Raw genomic sequence first — 22,365 nt, 5'->3', positions numbered from 1 at the left:
CTTTCCTCAACTCTATGATGAAATTTGGTCTGACAAGCTGCCAAGCTAAGTTACCACCTTGATTGCCCCTCCCCCTTCTTATGGGAGGTCCGAGCAGCTGCATTTTCTGTCCAGCGAAGCTCACATGCCTAGCAGTTGAATGAAAACCCCATTCTAGTCTCAGGATATGAACTGTTCTGAGATTTGAACAGGAGAACATAAGACATAGGAGCAGGAGTAGACCACTTGGCCCTCGAGCCTGCTCTGCCATTTAATAAGATCATGGCTGATCTGATCATGGACTCAGCTCCACTTCCCTGCCCATTCCCCATAACCCTTTATTCCCTTATCGCTCAAAAATCTGTCTATCTCCACCTTAAATATATTCAATGATCCAGCCACCACAGCTCTCTGGTGCAGAGATTTCCATAGATTTACAACCCTCAGAAAAGGCATTCCTCCTCATCTCAGTTTTAAATGGGCAGCCCCTTATTCTGAGAATATGGGGCTAGAGTTTTCTGTTTTTTGCACGCTTAACGCCCACTTAACGTCCATTCTACCGCTAAAATGACTTATAACGCCCATATACCGCCCATTTAGCCACAAAAAGGAATCTGACGGGCATTTTTCAGAAACTTATCACCGAGCGTTACTTTCCCCATGTGCGTAACGCCGGGAAAAAAATAATACCCCCCCACCCGCCCATTTTTCTTGGGCGGAATCATCAGAATGGGCGAAATCAACGCCCATATCGGCCAGCACTTTCCACACGGAATTAACGCCGAGATTCAATGATACCGCCCGCCCATTTTTTTTTGTCGTAAAGAGCATATTTGCCAAAACTAGCGGCCTTGAGATCACCCAGTGTCACTTTCACTACCTCACACACATATCGGCCACAATATCGCTTGCCCAAAAAAACACCCCAAAAAAGTGGAACTGTTATGCACTGAAGCCAGCGGTGTGACTGCCATTTTTAAAATCACAGGTCGATTCAGTCAAAAGGCTGCTGTGCTTCAACCTCGGGAGAGTTCGGACTTACTCTGGAGGCCGTTGGAGTTGATGTGAACATCTGTACATACTGTGACCGATTGGAATTTAATAGATGTCTTCATTGGGACATTCATTGTTTGTGACCAATCAGTGGAAAACAGAGCTATTGCAATGGGGCCTGACCTTTCTCACCCTCTCTTGATGACCAATTACATGCTGCAGACTCGAGATGGCCGAAGGTACGCTCCACAGCATTATGTGCCCAATGTAAGACGTGCCAGACTGATGAGGAGGACCAGACGTTACACCTTCCGCAAGTACAGGGAGAAGCAGTCTTACCTCGACTTGCCTGACACCACTTGCCTTCGGAGACTGCGCTTCCACAAAGAGGTTATCACTGAGGTATGCCAGCTCATAAGGGGAGATCTGCAGCCTGCCAGCACCATCAGTACTGCACTGTCCGTCGCGGCACTGTCGTTCTATGCGTCAAGTTCTTTTCAGGCCTTAGCTGGCAACATTTGCAGTCTGTCTCCGCATGCCACACATTGCTGCATTAGATAGGTCACTGAAGCCCTGTACGCATGCGGGAGGGACTTGATCAGCTTCCCTATAACCAGGGAGGCACAGAGTGAGAGGGCTCTAGGATTCTCCAGAATTGCAAACTTCCCCAAGGTGCAGGGAGCAATAGACTGTACACACATCGTGATGCGGGCACCTTTTTAGGATGCAGACATTTTCAGGAACTGCAAGGCATTCCACTCCCTGAATGTCCAACTCGTTGTCGACCATCAGCAAATTATAATGGCAGTGAATGCAAAATTTCCGGGCAGCATCCATAAAGCTCACATATTGCATGAGAGCACTGTATCTGACTTGTTTAACAATCAGCCACAAGGTCAATGCTGGATACTTGGTGACAATGGATATGTCCACGACACCTGGCTGATGACCCTCTGCGTGACACCAGCACCAAAGCCAAGAGGCGATATGAGAGCCACAGAGCCACTCGCAATATTGTGGAGAAAACCATTGGAGTGCTTAAGCAGCGCTTTTGATGCCTGATCAGGAGGCGAGCTCCAATACCAACCTGAGCAGGTAGCTCAATTTGTGGTGGTGTGCTCCATGCTGCATAACTTGGCTATCAGGAGGGGGCAAGAATTGCCTGATGAGTCTGACTGTCCACCTCCCCAGAGAGAGGAAGAGGAGGACAAGGAGGCAGATGCTGACATCGGCCAACACAATCAGGCTGACGCTGAAGCCATGCCCCGGCCCCCCTGTAGACTGCATGAAAGGGCCCATGGTGGCATGATAGCTGCAAGAGCCTTATGTCAGGAGCTCATCAATGAGCGCTTTGCCTGAAAGAATGTTGGTGTTATTTACAAGGCTGACACACTGCTGGGTGTGCAGATCATACATCAATGGTGGGCATCACCTTGGTGACAGTTAAAGTTTAAGTTGATTGAAGTTAAGTGTAATTATACCCTTTGATGTTAAGGAGTCACTTCCCTATAACGGTGCAGCTACCTGAGCCAATGCGCAATTAAGTTTTGTTAAATAAAAAACATTTAAACCGAACAATTGTCTGAAATCATCAGTATTTCTGTAAAAACCAACCCTTCCCCACCCCCCACTCGCTTCTTCTCCTCACCTCTACCCTTTCCCCCCCCCCACCCCCGACTCCAAGCTGCCTGGCCGAGGAGATTCTCAGGCAATGCTTCATTGTGGGGGGGATGATGGCCGAACTGCTGCTTGGATGGATACAAGAGAGGATGGTCCAGAGATGGGAATGTGCTCCGAGCCAGAAGCAAGATGGTGCTCCTGGCTCTCGTGTGTGGTTGGAAATGGGGGTGCGGCACCTTGGGGTGCAATGCCGTGCTCCGGGACCACTGGGAGCCCTCTGCCACCAGTGTTCCTGGCTACCAGCTCCAGGGCCTCCAACATTCCTTCCATGTTATTTCTTATTTGTTGGACAAAAACTCAGTGTCAACTATGTTGTTGGTGCTTAATAGGCTTTTTGCTGCTGGTGAATCTCCCTCGTGCCTCCCACAACAGCCAAACAAGCACACACCACAGCCACACATGCCTTCAGTCCCTCTCAGCTCACTCTCTCTCTGTCTCCTCTTCTGCGCATGTCATGATGACCCTTGACTTTCTGAATCGTGGGAATCGAGTGTTGCCATGCCTTTGCTAAGGATGGCGACACTTTATGGCAGAAGGTCAGCAAGATTTAACGCTACTGCCCATTTCATATTGCTCACGCTAATGCCCAATTTCAAAAATGGAGACTAGGTGCTTTGAGAATGGGAGAGAAGCCGGCGATCTGTAAACCCACCTTGTCCGCCCATGCCAGAAATAACGCCCATTTTTGGATGATAAGCACAAAAGTGTAAAATCTAGCCCTATGTCCCCTAGCTTTATTTTCCCTTATGAGTGGAAATATCCTCTCTGCATCCACCTTGTCGAGCCTCCTCATTACCTTCTATGTTTCGATAAGATCACCTCTCATTTTTCTGAACTCTAATGAGTATAGGCCCAACCTACTCAACCTCTCTTCATAAGTTGAGTAGGTCAACCCCCTCATCTCCAGAATCAACCTCGGGAACCTTCTCTGAACAGCCTCCAATGCAAATATATCCTTCCTTAAATACGGAGACCAAAACTATATATATATATATTTTTTTTTTTTGGTTCATTCTTGTCAGATCAACTCCAGCGCCAAAGATCACTTTGCGCTACTACATTTGATCTTAGCCAAAAGGCCGAGAGGAGAAGCTGCACCGTTCCTGGAAACACTGCAATACCAGGTCGATGCGTGGAGTGGACGGAGCAAGCACCTGTTCCATCTCCCTGTTCCAAAAAACAATTTAATATTTGGTCCCCAGATAGGGGATATTAAACTGATAAGAACAGGAGACCAAAACTATATGCAGTACTCCAGGTGTGGCCTCACCAATATCCTGTACAGTTGTTGCAGGACTACTCTGCTTTTATACTCAAGCCCCCTTGCAGTAAAGGCCAACATTCCATTTCCCTCCCTGATTACTTGCTGTACCTGCATACTCACTATATTTGCTTAGTTACTTTGCATTGTCTCAGTGCTGATACAACATGAAAAAGTAAACAGTTCATAATGAATATAATGTTTAGCCTTTTCAGTATTCCACCAGGTCCCAACTTAATCAACATTCTCAGTGGTTTGTGTATCACGAGGAGTTAACTCTCTGTAAACTGAATCTAACTTTATAACAAAATATAACATAAACTAAACTAAATTCCCTTCCAGGCAAAGAAGTCCCAAAATGTTACAGTATCCATTATACTTTTCTAATTGGCTTAAATGACCATTATCTGTTAAGTTTTCAATAAAGATTCGCTCAAATTTAGACATGGAGGAAATGTTAGCTAACAATGCACACAACCAATTAAATTGCTAGAACATTTTGTTCCATTTGTTTATCAACCATGTTATTTCCTCAGCTAATGTAAAGCTCTAGTGCCCTAGTGGTTAGGATTCAATGCTCTCACTGCTACAGCCTGGGTTAGATACCGGGTCAGGTAATTAATTTTATAAAAATGCTGAAAGGTTGCGATAAGGCAACTGGAATGGAAAGAGACTCATGTGGATCACCAACACAGGCTAGTTGGGCCAAATGGTGCTGTATATTCTATGGTTGTTCAAGCTCCTTCAGAAATATTTTTCTCAAATGCACCTTTTTTCCAGAACCCAATACTTCCTAGCAATTTCCCATCTGACTATCACCATATTTTCTTGTCCCATATCCAAACCTGGCCCTCTCCTTCTGGCACGTTCCTGATTGATCCTGCTTTGCTTGTGAGCAATCTGATAGGAAAATTAGTCCCACAAAAAAATTCCCATTCATAAAAAAGGAACTAATTACATTCTCAAAAAATAATTTGAGAACCTATTGGACACCATGGCAATTAGGGACTCCTGGAATAGGAATATTGATTCCCTGCCTTGAGCCTATTCTGTCCTGTATCCTGCTGTCACATTTCCTCAGGAGTCCTCATGGTCCATCTAACCCCGTCATAGCCAATCTCCGCCCACCTTACAAACAGGTGCCTTGCTCTTTGCTCCTCTCTTAGAGCTTGACTTTTATACTTAGGCCTGATGCTTTTGAAGTGCTGCACATGCACAATCTTCCTGTACTGTGCGGATCTGTGATTTTCCCAAACTATAACAAACTACTCACTGCCCTTCATGGTTAGCTTTTGCCCCTCGCTGATGTGATTGGCATTTCAAGTGATGGACCTGAAGGTATAAGAGACATGAATGCAATCTGATTACATGACAACAGAGCACAGGGGAACTGGCAGAATTAAAGGGAGAAAGTGCAGCCAAAAGGCTGAGGAAAAGATTAGTGACTAAAAGTGAGAATGATAGAATTCAGGGAACTACATCAAAGATTTAAAAAGAATTAAGGGGAAAGGTAGCAATGAGGGGAAAAGTGAGAAATTCAATACGTAGAATGCAAATCCAAAAATCAGCAAAGTGGAAAATAAAAAGTAAATATTAATAAAAAAATAATGAACAGTAAACTGGAAGGTGAATTTAGGGCTGCACTTAGAATGCCTCTTCCAAACCAATGTACGGTGGTTTCGGGCTCTCATTGAGGCAAAAGTGCCAACATGACTTTGGAGTACATTAAAGTGAAATAGCAGGAGAACCTCCAACTGTGTGACATTTTATCTCATACAGTTTGGTCTTGGCACCACTAGAGTTTAAGTTCAGTCTCTGATTATCGCATCTGTTGTACACCTTTAGTAATTTGCTTCTTTGAATATCTGTCAGTTTTCATTTTCCTCATTGGTTAAGTGTCGTTTTCTTCTTATTCGTCAAGTAAAGACTCTAGTGAAGTGTTGCCATAGCATTGATCAAGGCCACAGTAGGGCTGCTGCTGCCGGCCAGGCCAGGAGTTCAGAGATCTCAGAAAGTGATATCAGTAAAAATCAGGAAACTCATTTCAGGCCCCAGACTGTGAGCAATGCCACAGGGGGGTCTACTTGCATATTGTAAATACAATTGTTTAACTGGTCGTTATTGAAAATCAATAATCAGATTATCTATGCACTTGTCCCTACTGCTGGTGTGTTGATTTTATGCCAACAGTAATTATCAGTATTTCTGCAGTGAGATTTGATCATTACAAGCATCAAGGTGCAGGAATGGCTACCACTTAATGTTCAGCACTGGTCTGAATCCTTATCCTTGTGCAGCAATTGTGAAGGGAATTTCCCCAAATAGGTCACAAGTAGTCATCCGTGTACAAAGCATCTCATTCTACTGAGGCTAAATCCAGACTCCCATGAAACCTGATACACAATACAAATATTATTAATTAATATTAAGTGCTTTTATTTTACATTCAAAAATTCAATACAAATTGGTCAAATTCACAGATATTGATAAACTGAAGCGGAGGAGGCAGTCAAGTCAGTTGTTTGCAGAAGAGAGTTCCAAACTTCTACGACCCTTTATATTTAGAACGATTTCCTAACTTCACTCCTGAAAAGCCTGGCTCTAATTTTTAAACTATGCCCTCTAGTCCGAGACTCCCCAACCAGCGGAACTAATTTCTCTCTATCGACCCGATCAGTTCCCCTTAGTATCTTGAAAACTTCGATCACATCACCCTTTAATCTTCTAAATTCCAGGGTATACAACCCTAGTGTGTGTAATCTCGCCTCGTAATTTAACCCTTGGAGTCCATGTATCATTCTGAGTCCATGTATCAATACAGAAGTTGGAAGATAGGATAGAAGTTTATTCTTAAAATATGCTGGTAAATCAAGCCAATGATTTGAGTGATGGGAGAGCTGGCAGACAACAACTTGATGCCTGGAGCATCAATTTGTTAACTAAATAAGGTTGATAGCAGAGTGACCATTTCCTGTTCTTTTTTTCTGTTTTTATGTTACATAGATTACTTTTGGCATCATCCATAGCGACAACATGTCTATAATTATTGAAAAATTTTAATTTACTTATTGCTGTCCCATAAAAGAACTAGTAAAAGAAAGAAAGACTTGCACAAAAAGTAGACTAGAAAGAAAGACTTGAATTTATATAATGCCTTTCACAACCACTGATGTCTCAAAGCGCTTTACAGCCAATGAAGAACTTTTGGAGTGTTGGAAACTGTTGTAATGTAGGAAACGCAGCAGCCAGTTTGCGCACAAGCAAGCTCCCACAAACAGCAATGTGATCATGACCAGATAATCTGTTTTTTTGATTGAGGGATAAAATATTGGCTCGGACACCAGGGATAACTCCCCTACTCTTCTTCGATATAGTGCCATAGGGATCTTTTATGTCCACCTGAGCGAGCAGACGGGGCCTTGGTTTAACATCTCATCCGAAGGACAGCACCTCTGACAGTGCAGCTCTCCCTCAGCACTGCACTGGAGTGTCAGCCTTGATTTATTTATGCTCAAGTCCCTGGAGTGGGACTTGAACCCACAACCTTCTGGCTCAGAGGTGAGCCACAGCTGACACGAGCAAATTAGCTTTAGTTATTTTTATGCTCAAGAACTATTTCATTTTTAAATGCTTGTTTAAGTGTGTGTATAATTCCTGTCAAAATAGATGGCACTCATTAAGGCCGTATTTAAATATATTCAGACGCAATTGCATTTTGTTTGGTTATGATAATCTAGTAAATAAAACAGATTGCTCAATAAATTCAGGCTCACAAAATGGCCAATTTATTATTCAATACTGACATTTCAGCATTTGATATCATGAAATTTGGCCAGAATACAGTGAAGAAGAACATGCCACAGCACATAAATTAAAGAAACTTATTTTTGTGGAACATGTGTGCACCTGCTGTGAGCTAATCAGATGGCATATGATCTGAGAGCTGTTCCACATGCAATAGTTTCAATAAAACTGAAATCCAGATCACACAGTTAATGTTGCTATGATCATTTCCTCCCCAACAGTTTTTAAACATTAACCATCTAAAGGATAACTTTTTTTATCATATCTATCTCCAAGCCATACATATTACTCAATGCCTGGGGTTGACACATCTCACACCACTAAGCTTGTTTACATATAATGTACCAATGTAGTCAAATTATCCCCATATATTATTTAGAATTAACACTATTTGGAACAAATTCGATAGCTGTTATTCACATTGTTAGCATACCCTTCTCTTTGGCTGTAATTGGCTTTCATGTCGGATTGAAAACATTAGGAACCCTAAGGCCACTACAAATTTCATTGCATGTTTCTTTATTGCCGGGAAATTTTGAGGAGACACCTTGAGATAAAACAAATCCTCCCACTCTCTTTCTCGCCCCCTCCATTCTCTTCCTACACTCGCACAATCTCCACTCTCTTTCTAATCTCACATCTTCCACTCTCTCTACACTCTACAATCTCATAAGCACCCTTCTCTCTCTCTCTATAATCTCAAACATCATCCACTTTGTTTTTTCTCTATAAACTGCTTCTAATACTCTCTCACTTTCCAGTCTCTTTGGTCGCAATTTGCCCCACCTCGGTGGGGCCGTGGCAGGTGATGTTGATGGTGCGTGCCAGCTTCAATGCTGGCTCCAGCGCAGCCTTTGGTCACCTGAGCAAGAGTGTTTTTGAAGACCAGGACCTCAACTCTGGCACTAACCTTATAGTCTACAGGACAGTAGTGATTCCCCCCTCCTATATTGCTCAGAGACGTTTCAAGCAGACATTTCAAAGCGCTGGAGAAGTACTACCAACGCTGCCTCTGCAAGATCCTGCAAATCCACTGGGAGGATAGACGCACCAACGTCAGTGTTCTGGCTCAGGCCAACATCCCCAGCATCCAAGCACTGATCATGCTCGACCAACTCCGTTGGGCAGGCCACATCGTCCGCATGGCCGACACGAGACTCCCTAAGCAAGCGCTCTACTCGGTACGCTTACACGGCAAGTGAGCCCCCGGTGGGCAGAGGAAATGCTTCAACGACACCCTCAAAGCCATCTTGATAAAGTGCAACATCCCCACCGGCATCTGGGAATCCCTGGTCCAAGACCGCACAATGGAGGAAGAGCATCCGGGAGGGCACTGAGCACCTCGGGTCTCGTCGCCGAGGGCATGCAGAAATCAAACGCAGACAGCGGAAGGAGCGTGCGACAAACTAAGCTCCCCACCCATCTTTTCCTTCAGGGAAGTCTTACTACAACTATACATGGAGTTATTTGAGAATGTAACGAACAGTGTGGATAAAGGGGAACCAGTGGATTTGGTGTATTTGGACTTCCAGAAGGCATTTTACAAGGTGCCATATAAAAGTTTACTGCAAAAGATAAAAGTTCACGGGGTTGGGGGTAATATATTAGCATGGATAGAGGATTGGCTAACTAACAGAGAACAGAGAGTCAGGATAAATGGTTCATTTTTTGGTTGGCAATCAGTAACTAGTGGGGTGCCGCAGGGATCAGTGCTGGGACCCCAACTATTTACAATCTATATTAACGACTTGGAAGAAGGGATTGAGTGTAACATAGCCAAGTTTGCTGATGATACAAAGATGGGAGGAAAAGCAATGTGTGAGGAGGATACAAAAAATCTGCAAAAGGACATAGACAGGCTAAGTGAGTGGGCAAAATTTGGCAGATGGAGTATAATGTTGGAAAGTGGGAGGTCATGCACTTTGGCAGAAAAAAATCAAAGAGCAAGTTATTATTTAAATGGAGAAAGATTGCAAAGTGCCGCAGTACAGCAGAACCTGGGGGTACTTGTGCATGAAACACAAAAGGATAGTATGCAGGTACAGCAAGTGATCAGGAAGGCCAATGGAATCTTGGCCTTTATTGCAAAGGGGATGGAGTATAAAAGCAGGGAAGTCTTACTACAGCTATACAAGGTATTGGTGAGGCCACACCTGGAATAATGTGTGCAGTTTTGGTTTCCATATTTACGAAGGGATATACAGGTTGAGCATCCGAAATCTGGAGTTCCAAAATTTGGAATGTTCCGGAATCCGGGCACCGGGCCGATCTATGGCGGGGTCGTCCGGAAACTGGAAAATGTTCCGAAATCCGGACACCCCCCCGGCTCGGCGACCCGACTTCGCCCTGGCCCGACCTCGCCCGGCCCTCGGCAGCCTGACCGCACTCCGGCCCGACCTCGCCCCAGCCCTCAGCAACCCGACCTCGCTCCGGCCCAGACCCGACCTCGCCTCAGCCCTCAGCGGCCCAATCTCGCCCTGGGCCTCGGCGGCCCTACCTTGCTCCAGTCCTCGGTGGCCCGACCTCGCCCCGGCCCTCGGCGGCCCGACCTCGCCCCGGCCCTCGGCGGCCCGACCTCACTCCGACCCGATTTCGTCCCGGCCCTCAGTGGCCCTACCTCACCCCGGCCCTCGGCGGCCCGACCTCACTCTGGCTCTACCTCGTTCCAGCCCTCGCCGGCCCTACCTCGCCCTGGCCCTCATCCTGGCCCTACCTCACCCCAGCACTCACCCCGACCCTCATCCCGGCCCTGCCTCGCCCCGTCCCTACATCGCCCCGGCCCTCAGCCTGGCCCTACCTCGCCCTGGCCCTCGATGGCCCTACCTCGCCCCGGCCCTTGGCAGCCCTTCCTCACTCTGGCCCGACCTCGCTCCGGCCCTCGGCAGCTCGACCTCGCCACAGCCCCGGCTCCCCCCCTTACCTCGGCAGGCTGACCTCGCCCCCTTACCTTCGCTGCCCGACCCCACCTATCTCGGCCCAGTCAAAGACGTTCCAAAATCCGGAAATACCAGGAATCCGGAATGGCTTCAGTCCCGAGGTTTCTGGATTTTGGACGCTCAACCTGTACTTGCTTTGGAGGTGTTATGTCTTGAATAAAGAGTCAGACTAGATACTGCAAGCTCAAAGTAAGGTGTGACCGTAGTCCTTTATTGCAGATCTCAGAGTGCCTCTCCAGCCTGTGAGGTCTCCTTATATAGAGGTGCTCCCAAGGGATTGTGGGATCCCTTGGGACTCCAGCGGATAAGCTCTCTGGTGATTAGACATGGTATTTACAGGTTTACATACATAACAGGAGGCAGTTCAGAGTAGGTTCACTAGTTTGATTCTGGGGATGAGGGGGTTGACTTATGAGGAAAGGTTGAGTAGGTTGGACCTGTACTCATTGGAATTCAGAAGAATGAAAGGTGATCTTATCGAAACGTATAAGATTATGAGGGGGCTTGACAAGGTGGATGCAGAGAGGATGTTTCCAGTGATGGGGGAGACTAGAACTAGAGGGCACAATCTTAGAATAAGGGGCCGCCCATTTAAAACAGAGATGAGGAGAAATTTCTTCTCTCAGAGGGTTGTAAATCTGTGGAATTCGCTGCCTCAGAGAACTGTGGAAGCTGGGACATTGAATAAATTTAAAACAGAAATAGACAGTTTCTTAAACGATAAGGGGATAAGGGGTTATGGGGAGCGGACAGGGAAGTGGAGCTGAGTCCATGATCAGATCAGCCATGATCTTATTGCATGGCGGAGCAGGCTCGAGGGGCTGTATGGCTCCTGTTCCTATTTCTCATGCTCTTATGTTATGTTCACTGTCTGCCTCACCTGTGACAGAGACTGTAATTCCTGCATTGGACTATACAGCCACCTGAGAACTCACTTTTAGAGTGGAAGCAAGTTTTCCTTGCTTCCAAGGGACTGCCTATGATGATGATGATGATGCTGCTGCTGCTGTCTAGAATGATTTTCCCCTGATTGAGCTTGTTAAGCCCGCCCAGTGCATTTGCCGGCCAATTGAAGGAAGCGGACCTGATGATATCATTTGATGATGCGCCGTTAGCCAGATTCCTTTAAGGGACAATGCACAAATTTACTTTGACAGTTGTGCTGTCAGTGTTTTACAGCAGTGAGGTGCTGCAAACACTGACAAGCACTGCACAGAGGTGCATGGCTGCACTCAGGCTCTCCCATGATTCCCTCCATATGCCTTCCCTACCCTACACCTGCACATCTTTACTCACACCAACTATCTTGCAATTCCACCCATACCTCTCTATCTATATTATCACTTTGCCATCTCACTAGCCACCCCTCACACTCACCCTTATCCTAGTGCATACATACCAACTAATAAACGTACAAGGATAGACACTTGGGCGCTTTCACCAATGTCCATGTTAAGTTTCTGTTAATGTGGCGTCCAACATTGAAACCTTTATTTTCAACACTTTGTGTTCTTGGACAGATCTGTGTGCACCTTTGGAAGTGGCTTAGTGAGTTGCAGTGAATTGTGAGACATAACCATTCCCCAAAATACTGATCAGTGTGAAAGGAATGGTTTGGGCATTGTAGAGATGCTTTATGGAGGCCGAATGCAGTGTTACGAACCTGGCACATCATGTGGCAGCCAGGGTGTACATCCTCAAGTGTAGTAAATGTGGCCATGGTGAGGCCACCCCTGGCATCCCAGGCAGCAATATGGTCGGGTGCTGATGCCCTGTGTCCTGTGCGGCATCAGTTGATTGCGGAGAAGGTTGGTGTTGTTGGTGCTACTGGTGTGCCCGGTGCTGCTGGTGTTGGCGCTGATCATGGTAGGATTCTGAGGACCAAAATGAGATGGTTTCAGGGGCACCAATGCTGATGTAATAGATGGCAGTTGAACTTGCGATCTGTCAATGCTTGTTACAATGAGGTGACACTGGATAGGAAGTTTACTCGAAACATAAAGCACAATCTGTGTTCCAAATGCCATAAGCGAAAACTTCTGAGCTTGGAAAATGAGGATCATTTGTAGCACATTTGCATCTGGTAAGTAATGAGCTGATTCCATGGTCATACTTACCTGACGTGATCCCCGATCAGCGCGGACCCCGTCGGCGACCACCTAAAATGTAAAGGTGAACTCAAAATACTTCTTAACAAGGTGATAATGACTTGAATTGCCTCTCCCGACTCTGCGTGTCGGCTGTGCTCGGCATTGGCAGACCCACTCAATTATCTCTCTGTTTCCACAGAGAACAGGACAAATAGAAAGTGGAAGCATCTCAAACGCAATGGGAGAAACAGCAAATCAATGGGATTTTAATCTAAGTAATGATATAAATTTACTTCATTCATTCAACAATAGAAATTATAATCCATATCATATAATATCATTTTAAATTCATTATAAGGATATTACATAGAAAATAGGTGCAGGAGTAGGCCATTCGGCCCTTCGAGCCTGCACCGCCATTCAATAAGTTCATGGCTGAACATGCAACTTCAGCACCCCATTCCTGCTTTCTCGCCATACCCCTTGATTCCCCTAGTAGTAAGGACTACATCTAACTCCTTTTTGAATATATTTAGTGAATTGGCCTCAACAACTTTCTGTGGTAGAGAATTCCACAGGTTCACCACTCTCTGGGTGAAGAAGTTTCTCCTCATCTCGGTCCTAAATGGCTTACCCCTTATCCTTAGACTGTGACCCCTGGTTCTGGACTTCCCCAACATTGGGAACATTCTTCCTGAATCTAACCTGTCTAAACCCATCAGAATTTTAAATATTTCTATGAGATCCCCTCCCATTCTTCTGAACGCCAGTGAATACAAGCCCAGTTGATCCAGTCTTTCTTGATATGTCAGTCCCGCCATCCCGGGAATCAGTCTGGTGAACCTTCGCTGCACTCCCTCAATAGCAAGAATGTCCTTCCTCAAGTTAGGAGACCAAAACTGTACACAATACTCCAGGTGTGGCCTCACCAAGGCCCTGTACAACTGTAGTAACACCTCCCTGCCCCTGTACTCAAATCCCCTCGCTATGAAGGCCAACATGCCATTTGCTTTCTTAACCGCCTGCTGTACCTGCATGCCAACCTTCAATGACTGATGTACCATGACACCCAGGTCTCATTGCACCTCCCCTTTTCCTAATCTGTCACCATTCAGATAATAGTCTGTCTCTCTGTTATAGGATAAAATTAATACAGGCATTATTTAAAAAGTGCCTCCTAAATATAATGAATAAATATACATTAATAATAAGGCAATGTCTTGAAAATGTTATTCGTATAATAGGAAATCTTTAAAATATCAGAACAGACTGTAATTGTTTTTAGATATAATGTGCACTATTTGCCTGGTTAAACAGGTCATAAACCCAGTGACTTTTGTATGGAACTGAGTGCCACATGCGAACAATCTATATAAAGGGAACTCTGTAGTTACTGCCCTCAGTTATTTTTACAATATTGTAGCTTGGAGGTGCAAATATTATTTTAAATTGGATACAAGTTAAAAATGGCACAAAGGAAAAAAACAACTATACTGTCTTTTAAGTGACAAGGATAAAGGTTGCTGAGGAAAGATGGAACAGAGCAGCAGCCTGTTCGATCAACGTGAATGAGTTCAGCATGCAGGATTAATGAAGAAAGACGGACAGAAGCCTCATATTCCCATTCACAAGAAAGATTCCAGACAGGTGAAGGAAAAGTGGCCTGAAATAGAAAACAGGCTTTTGCTTTGGGTGCTAATACAAAGGGATCAGCACTGATAAAATTCAATTGCAAACTGTACAATATGTCATGCTGATAATGTTCCTCACAGTTTTCAAGTGTAGTCCACCTTGGTATTTAAATTTAGGAAGATGCCATTGGGAACTCGGCCTGATGTCAGTGATGAGAGACCTGGTTGGGCATAATTTTCATTTGATAGGCGAGGTGCTCGCGTCTGTCCAGTGTGGACAGGCAGCTCGCTGCTCGACCGGGAGGTGGGGCGGGGTGGAGGTGAGAGCAGGAAATCCGGTGGCTTCTCCATGAAGCTGAGCGAGCAGGGGCATGTTGGCGGTGGGGGGGGCGGGGAGGGGCGAGAAATAGCTGGGGTGGGGGAACTGCAGAGAGAATGGCAGCGAGCGGAGTGATATTTGGGGCCAGAAAGAGTTTGCGCTGGATACTGCGTTTGGTAAAGCAACAACATTAATAAAGGGTCAGATGGTTGTGATAAACTGTTTAGGTGTCACTGTCATTGTATATGATGTTCATATTTAAACTATACAATGTCTTCTCATCATTTCACTGACATTAAATTTAACCAGCATTCGAATCCTGGTAATCTAAGCTCTTGCAGATAGATATATGCACACGTAGTCAAATGCTGCCTTGATGTCAAGGGCAATCACTCTCAACTCCGGCCTGGAATTCAGCTCTTGGGTCCGGGTTGGACCAAAGCTTAATGAAATCTGAAACAGAGTGGTCCTGGCGTAACTTAAACTGAGCATTGTGAGAGAGTTGTTGGTGAGTAAGTGCCTCTTCATAGTACCATTGATGATTCCGTCCATCACTTTGTTGGTTGCTGAGATGGATTTATCCTAGTTTTATAGACAGGATATTCCTGGAATATTTTCCACATTGTCAGGCAGACACTGGTGTTGTAGCTGTACTGGTGCAGCTTGACTAAGGGTGATATGTCCTTACTATACAGTATAAATGCACACGAGGCCCATACTTGAGAGAAGGTCACTCTGTGACCAGTAACCTTTATTAGCCAGCACTTAAGTGATGAAGGTGGGTGGAGCTTCCCCTTTTATACCTGAAAGTCCAGGTTAGGAGTGTCTCCCACAAGTTCACCACCTAGTGGACAGTGTTCTCACGGTGTACAACTTAGGTCAGTTTATACATGGGTTACAATGACAGTTGAATACATGACATCACCTCCCCCCCAAAGTCTTATTGGGATCACAGGTTAAGTCTCTCTGGTGGTTTACGCTCGCTTGTAGAGTGGCTGAGTTGGGGCTCCGGTTGTTGGGCTCCGGCCTGAGTGTCTGCTGTGTGCGGTGCCTCAGGCCTGTCCGGACTGCCCACAATGACTGGGCTCTCCTCCGCTTGGTTCCGGTGTTCAGTCACCTGTGGTGGACTGAACTCGACATTGTGTTCTTCCTCTGCTTCTTCTGTGGGGTTGCTGAACCTCCTTTTTGTTTGATCCACGTGTTTGCGGCAGATTTGTCCATTGATAAGTTTAACTACCAGAATCCTATTCCCCTCTTTGGCAATCACAGTGCCTGCGAGCCATTTGGGCCCTGCAGCGTAGTTGAGGACAAAGACAGAGTCATTGACATCAATACATCGCGCCCTCACATTCCCGTCATGGTAGTCACATTGTGACTGGCGCCTGCTCTCAACAATTTCTTTCATGGTGGGGTGTATAAGGGATAACTTGGTTTTGAGCATCCTTTTCAGTAGCAGCTCTGCTGGTGGAACCCCTGTGAGTGAGTGTGGTCGGGATCTATTGGCCAATAGGAGGCGTGATAAGCGGCTTTGTAGGGAACCCCCTTGGATTCTGAGCATCCCCTGTTTGATCATCTGCACTGCTCGTTCCCCCTGGCTGTTTGAGGCCGGCTTGAACGATGCTGTTCTGACATGGTTGATACCATTTACTGCCTTGAAGTCCTGAAATTTAATGCTTGTAAAGCACGGGCCATTGTCACTGACAAAGATGTCCAGTAGGCCATGGGCACCGAACATTGCCCGTAGACGTTCTACTGTGGCAGAGAATGTGCTTGAATTTAAAATGGCACACTCAATCCATTTGGAGTAGGCGTCTACTGCAACCAAAAACATTTTTCCCATGAAAGGACCTCCGTAGTCCGCATGGATGCGTGACCATGGCTTGGCAGGCCAGGACCAGGGGCTAAGGGGTGCTTCCCTGGGTGCATTGCCCAGCTGGGCACACGTGTTGCACCTGCGAACACAAAGTTCCAGGTCTGCATCTATCCCTGGCCACCAAATGTGTGACCTGGCAATTGCCTTCATCATGACAATGCCCGGGTGCTCATTGTGGAGTTCTCTGATGAACATCTCTCTCTGCCCATCTGGGGCATGACTACTCGGTTTCCCCATAGTAGGCAATCGGCCTGAATCGAGAGTTCATCCTTGCGCCTGTGAAATGGTTTGAATTCCTCAGGGCATGCCCTGTACGTGGCTGCCCAGTCCCCATTCAGGACACATTTCTTGACTAAAGACAGTAGCGGGTCTCTATTTGTCCAGACTTTAATCTGACAGGCTGTCACGGGTGAGCCTTCACTTTCAAAAGCTTCAACAGCCATGACCATCTCAGCAGCATGCTCGCTTGCCCCCTCGGTGGTGGCTAGTGGGAGCCTGCTGAGTACATCGGCGCAGTTTTCAGTGCCCGGTCTGTGACGAATTGTATAGTCATAGGCGTCTAACGTGAGTGCCCATCTCTGTATGCTGGTCGATGCATTTGTATTTATGGCCTTGTTGTCGGCCAAAAGGGACGTTAGGGGTTTGTGATCTGTCTCCAGCTCAAATTTCCTGCCAAACAAGTACTGGTGCATTTTTTTTTACAGCATATACACATGCAAGCGCTTCCTTTTCTAACATCCCGTAGCCCCGTTCTGCCTGGGACAGGCTTCTGGAGGCATAAGCTACCGGCTGTAACTGATCCTTGGCATTGACATGCTGCAACACACACCCGACCCCATAGGATGACGCGTCGCACATTAAAACAAGTTTCTTACATGGATCATATAGCGTTAACAGATTGTTGGAGCGTAACAAATTTCGTGCTCGATCAAAAGCCCTTTCCTGGCTGTCCCCCCAGACCCATTCGCGACCTTTGCGTAGGAGCACGTGTAGCGGCTCTAACAGCGTGCTCAATTTGGGAAGAAAGTTACCAAAATAGTTCAGGAGCCCCAGGAACGAATGCAGCTCCGTCATGTTACGAGGTCTGGGTGTTCTCTGGATCGCTTCTGTTTTGCACGCAGTAGGTCTGATCCCGTCTGCTGCTACCCTCATCCCCAGGAATTCTACCTTTGGAGCTAGGAAGGCGCATGTCGCCTTTTTCAGTCGCAGACCTACCCGGTCCAGTCTGCGTAGCACCTCCGCCAGGTTGTTCTTCAGTATCACAACCCGTGATGAGGATGTTGTCTTGAAAAACCACTGTCCTTGGAATCATCTTGAGGAGGCTTTCCATATTTCATTGAAAGATCGCGACGGCCGAGTGAATCCCAAACGGACATCTGTTGTACTCAAACAACCCCTTGTGTGTCATGATGGTGGTCAGCTTCTTCGACTCACTCGCCAGCTCCTGGGTCATGTAAGCTGAGGTCAGGTCCAATGTTGAAAAAAGTTTGCCACCGGATAGCGTCGCAAAGAGGTCCTCCGCTCTCGGTAGCGGGTACTGGTCTTGGAGTGACACCCGATTGATGGTGGCCTTGTAATCACCACATATCCTGACCGACCCATCCGCCTTGAGCACCGGCACAATCAGGCTCGACCAGTCACTGAATTCGAATGGTGAGATGATGTCTTCCCTCAGCAGGCGGTCCAATTCGCCTTCAATCTTTTCGCGCATCACGTACGGCACCGCTCTGGCCTTGTGGTGTACTGGCCTTGCGTCCGGATTTATGTGAATCACTACCTTGGTCCCCATGAAAGTGCCAATGCCGCATTGAAATAGTGAGTCAAATTTGTCCAGGACCTGTGAGCATGATATTCGCTCCACAGAAGAAATTGCATTGACATCGCCCCATTTCCAGTTCATGACAGCCAGCCAACTCCTCCCCAGCAGTGCGGGACCGTCACCCGGGACAATCCAGAGTGGCAACCTGTTCTCCGAATCTTTGTGGGTCACGTCTACCGTGGCGCTGCCGAGCACCGAAATGATCTCCTTTGTATATGTCCGTAGCTGTGCTGCAATTGGCAATAACTTTGGCCTGCTGGCCTTGGACGCCCACAACTTGTCGAACTGTTTGATATTCATCAGGGACTGCCTGGCCCCTGTGTCTAGCTCCATTGATACTGGGATGCCATTGAGGAGCACTTTCATCATTATCAGTGGCGTCCTGGTGTATCAACTGTATATGTGCTCCACATGAACTCGCTGAACTTCAGCTTCCAGCGATTTCCCCTAGTGTCCATTTAGTCTCGTAGGGCTTACATCATCCCCGTCCTCCTTGTACATCAACCTGGCTGCAAGCTTCCTGCACATATGCGCCAAGTGACCGCTGACGTTGCAATTTCTGCAGGTGTATTGCTGATACCTGCAAGCTCTGGCTGTGTGTTTGCCTCCACACCTCCAACATGGGCCATTGTTGGAAACAAAAGGTCCATTACCAGTCGATCGTCTCTGACTGTCTCTGTAACTGTCCTTAAGCGCACCATTGACAGGTGTTGATGGTCCCATTACTGGCCGCATTGTCCCTTGCGATGGCATGAACTGCCATTCGGCTAGCCATTGTCTCTGTTGAATTCCCCCTTTGGGTTCGACTACATGCTCGGGCATATTCAATTGCCTATGCCTTCCTGGAGAACTGTGTGCCGCATTAACAATGTTGACTCCCTGTCCATTTGCTGCATTTAAACCAAGATTTTTGTCAAACATCATTCTGGTCTCTTCCTCCCCTGAGATAAATGTCTGGGCCATCAAAACCGCCGTTTCCAGGGTCAAGTCTTTGGTCTCAGTTTCCTGAAAACCCCAGCGTGCCCGATGCCCTCAATAAAAAAGACTCGCAGCATCTCCGCTCTGCATGCATCTGGGAACTTACATAGGCTCGCCAGTCGCCGGAGATCTGTCACGAAGTCTGGAACGCTTTGCCCTTCTCGCCGCCGGTGCGTGTAAAACCGGTGTCTCGCCATGTGCATGCTGCTCGCCGGTTTAAAGTGTTCCCCGATCAACTTACTGAGCTCTTCAAAATTCTTGTCCACCGGCTTCTCTGGCACTAGAAGGTCCTTCATCAGGGAGTTCGTCCTGGATCCACAAACAGTCAGGATATGAGTCCTGCGTTTGTCGGCCGAATCCTCTCCCAGCCATTCCTTAGTGACAAAACTTTGCTGTCGACTCTCAATAAAGTCGTCCCAATCATCACCAACACAGTACCTCTCATCTGTGCTGCTAGTGGCCATACTCGGGTGGTTTAAATCTGTTAGATCTCTTAATTCCCAATGAAATACGAACTCCGGTTGTAGTTTTAATGTAACTTTATTCTGGCATCAGCAACAAGCTTCTGGCTTTAAGCTAGGCCTTTGTCCTTCTGAGACCACATGGCCAAAATGGCTGTATTTATACCTGGTTCAATTTACAGAAAAGAACTCACCTTCTTTGACCTTATTGGCTCAATTAATAGTCTTTTAACAATTAATTGGCTCGCTACCCAAGGGTCCTAAAATGTCAAGTTGATTGATGACTTAATGCAACATGCTGAGTTTCACGTAGCAGCTTTGACTTGGGTCTGTGAATTTTCACAGCCTGTCTGAATGCAGCCTGTTTGAATTCTCTATCAATCACCCCTTTGATTCTTTCACAAACTGAATCATAAAACATCAGCTATCACTGGTTAAACATTCTGCAAAATAATTTCATACATGTTAATAGAGTTTCCTTCTAAAATTTGTTGATGTGTTTCGCCACATGTCCGGACTAGTAACTTCCACACAAATTTACACCAACCCGAATTCCATCGTGGCCACAATGGAAGTCGGGTTTTAGTAGGTTGATTAACCTTATTCCAATTTAATCCAAATTAATATCTTAATTCAACCAGTAAACAACCTTCCCTTAAGCATAAAATACCCCTGTGTCACTTACAGATGATCTGCTGGGACCTTCTAGGTGTCTCACCTGCGGGACAACAGCTGCAGCCGACTGGTCGCAACAACATTTAATCAACATAAACAAACAATATAAAAGTAAAATAATTACAATGAATAGAATTAAACCTTCCACCAATGAAGTTCCTATTGAATCTAGCCATTCAGTGGCTCCGCTCCACAAAGTGAATGATGGGGGTTGCTTAAGTTTTTCTACCTCCTTTTGGATATGCTCCGCTAAGTGGGTAATTTCTTCGGAGCTATCTGGGATATATGTGCAACACTCAGTTCCAAGTAGGGTGCAAGTACCTCCCTTTTCAGAATTCCAGGAGCAGTTACTATAATTCCCTTACTACCTTACTATTTCCCTTTGGTGCAGAGGGTCGAGTAGTAAGAAGTATGCCTATGCCTAGAATACCTACAATCAGTAATACAGTAAATTTATACATTTTGGCAAAAAGTAATTGTCCTTATTAGATTTCAGCTTCAGTTATGGGTGCTCGTTTAACATGTGAAGCGTGGATCCAGGCTTTCTTTCCTTGGACTTTAACAGCTGCCTGGGTGGTCAATAACACTTGATAAGATCCCTCCCACTTGGCACCCAAAGGTTCTTTATGCAACTTTTTCACATACACCCAGATTCCCGGGATGATGTTGTGTCCTCCTTCTGGTGGATTACCCCAAGCTGCCGATGCCTGTTGGGAAACAGAACTAATAGCATTGGTTAGGTTCTGACAGTATGATAACAAAGTGTCACTCATTAAGTGAACATCAGCTTTCCTTAAATCGATAGTTCCTGGCAGCGACATGGGTCTTCCTGTTATAATTTCAAATGGGCTTAGACCTGTAGTTCTCTTCAGGGTTGCCCTAATGCTACATAGCACTATTGGTAGTGCCTGGGGTCATGGTGTTCCTTCTTGGTGATATTTGGCAAGCTGTTGTTTCAGAGTTCGATTTATTCATTCTACTTGTCCTGATGATTGTGGATGATAAGGACAGTGTAAATCCCACGTAATGTTCAGTAACCTACAGACTTCTTGGCAGACAGCACCTGTGAAGTGTGTTCCCTGATCTGAGTCAATGCTACTCGGGACTCCCCATTGGGGAATGTAATCCTTACACAAGACCTTTGCAGTGTGATTGGCTGTGGCTCTTTTAGTTGGGACAGCTTCTACCCATCTAGAGAATCTGTCGACCATGACAAGAATGTTAGTGTATCCTTGGCATGAAGGAAGAGATGTATAATCAACCTGCAGATACTGGAATGGTCCGACAGGGGCAGGGGGCATTACCATGATGGGTCCAGAATTATTTTTCTGGCAGACCACACAGCGGTCTGCTACTAGCTGGGCATGTTTTTTAAATCCCCGACCCCACCAGCTTTTCTGGAACCGTACCATCATCTGTTGTGAGGCCAAGTGTCCCCACGAGTGGATCTGTTGGGCTAAAAAAGGCATAAGCGCTTGTGGCGCGACTGGCATGTCGGTAACTCTTTGTCTCCAGACACCATCTTCGCATAGCTTAATTCCTGCCTCAATCCATGTCCATTTTTTCTCTCGGGAGCTCTCGCCTTGCATTGTTTGAAGGTCTCGTGTCAGAGTCCTGAGTGCTTTCAATCTGCACATCTGTATTGGTTCTTCTGGGGGAACGCCCTGTGAGGCGGCATCTTTAGCTGCCTGGTCGGCTAGAGCATTTCCCTGTGCTTTAGTGGTATTTTCCTTGGTATGGGCCTTATACTTCAGGATGGACACTTCCTGAGGCAATTGTAGGCCTCTAGTAAGTCTCGGACTTCTTTTCCATTTCGGATAGGTGTACTAGCAGCAGTGAGGAATCCTCTTTTCCAGCATAACAGAC

The 22,365-nt window shown here is 46.2% G+C and overlaps 1 pseudogene; it reads right to left on the bottom strand.

The window, feature by feature from the left end:
* Positions 1-3,739: 3,739 nt before the first annotated feature.
* On the bottom strand, positions 3,740-3,914 carry LOC139279095 (U2 spliceosomal RNA; annotated as a pseudogene).
* Positions 3,915-22,365: the final 18,451 nt, after the last annotated feature.

This window comes from Pristiophorus japonicus, chromosome 13 (genome assembly GCF_044704955.1).
Source record: "Pristiophorus japonicus isolate sPriJap1 chromosome 13, sPriJap1.hap1, whole genome shotgun sequence".
Taxonomy (NCBI): Eukaryota; Metazoa; Chordata; class Chondrichthyes; family Pristiophoridae; genus Pristiophorus; species Pristiophorus japonicus.
Note: the sequence above shows the minus strand (reverse complement) of the source record. Positions and strands in the feature narration are given on the sequence as shown.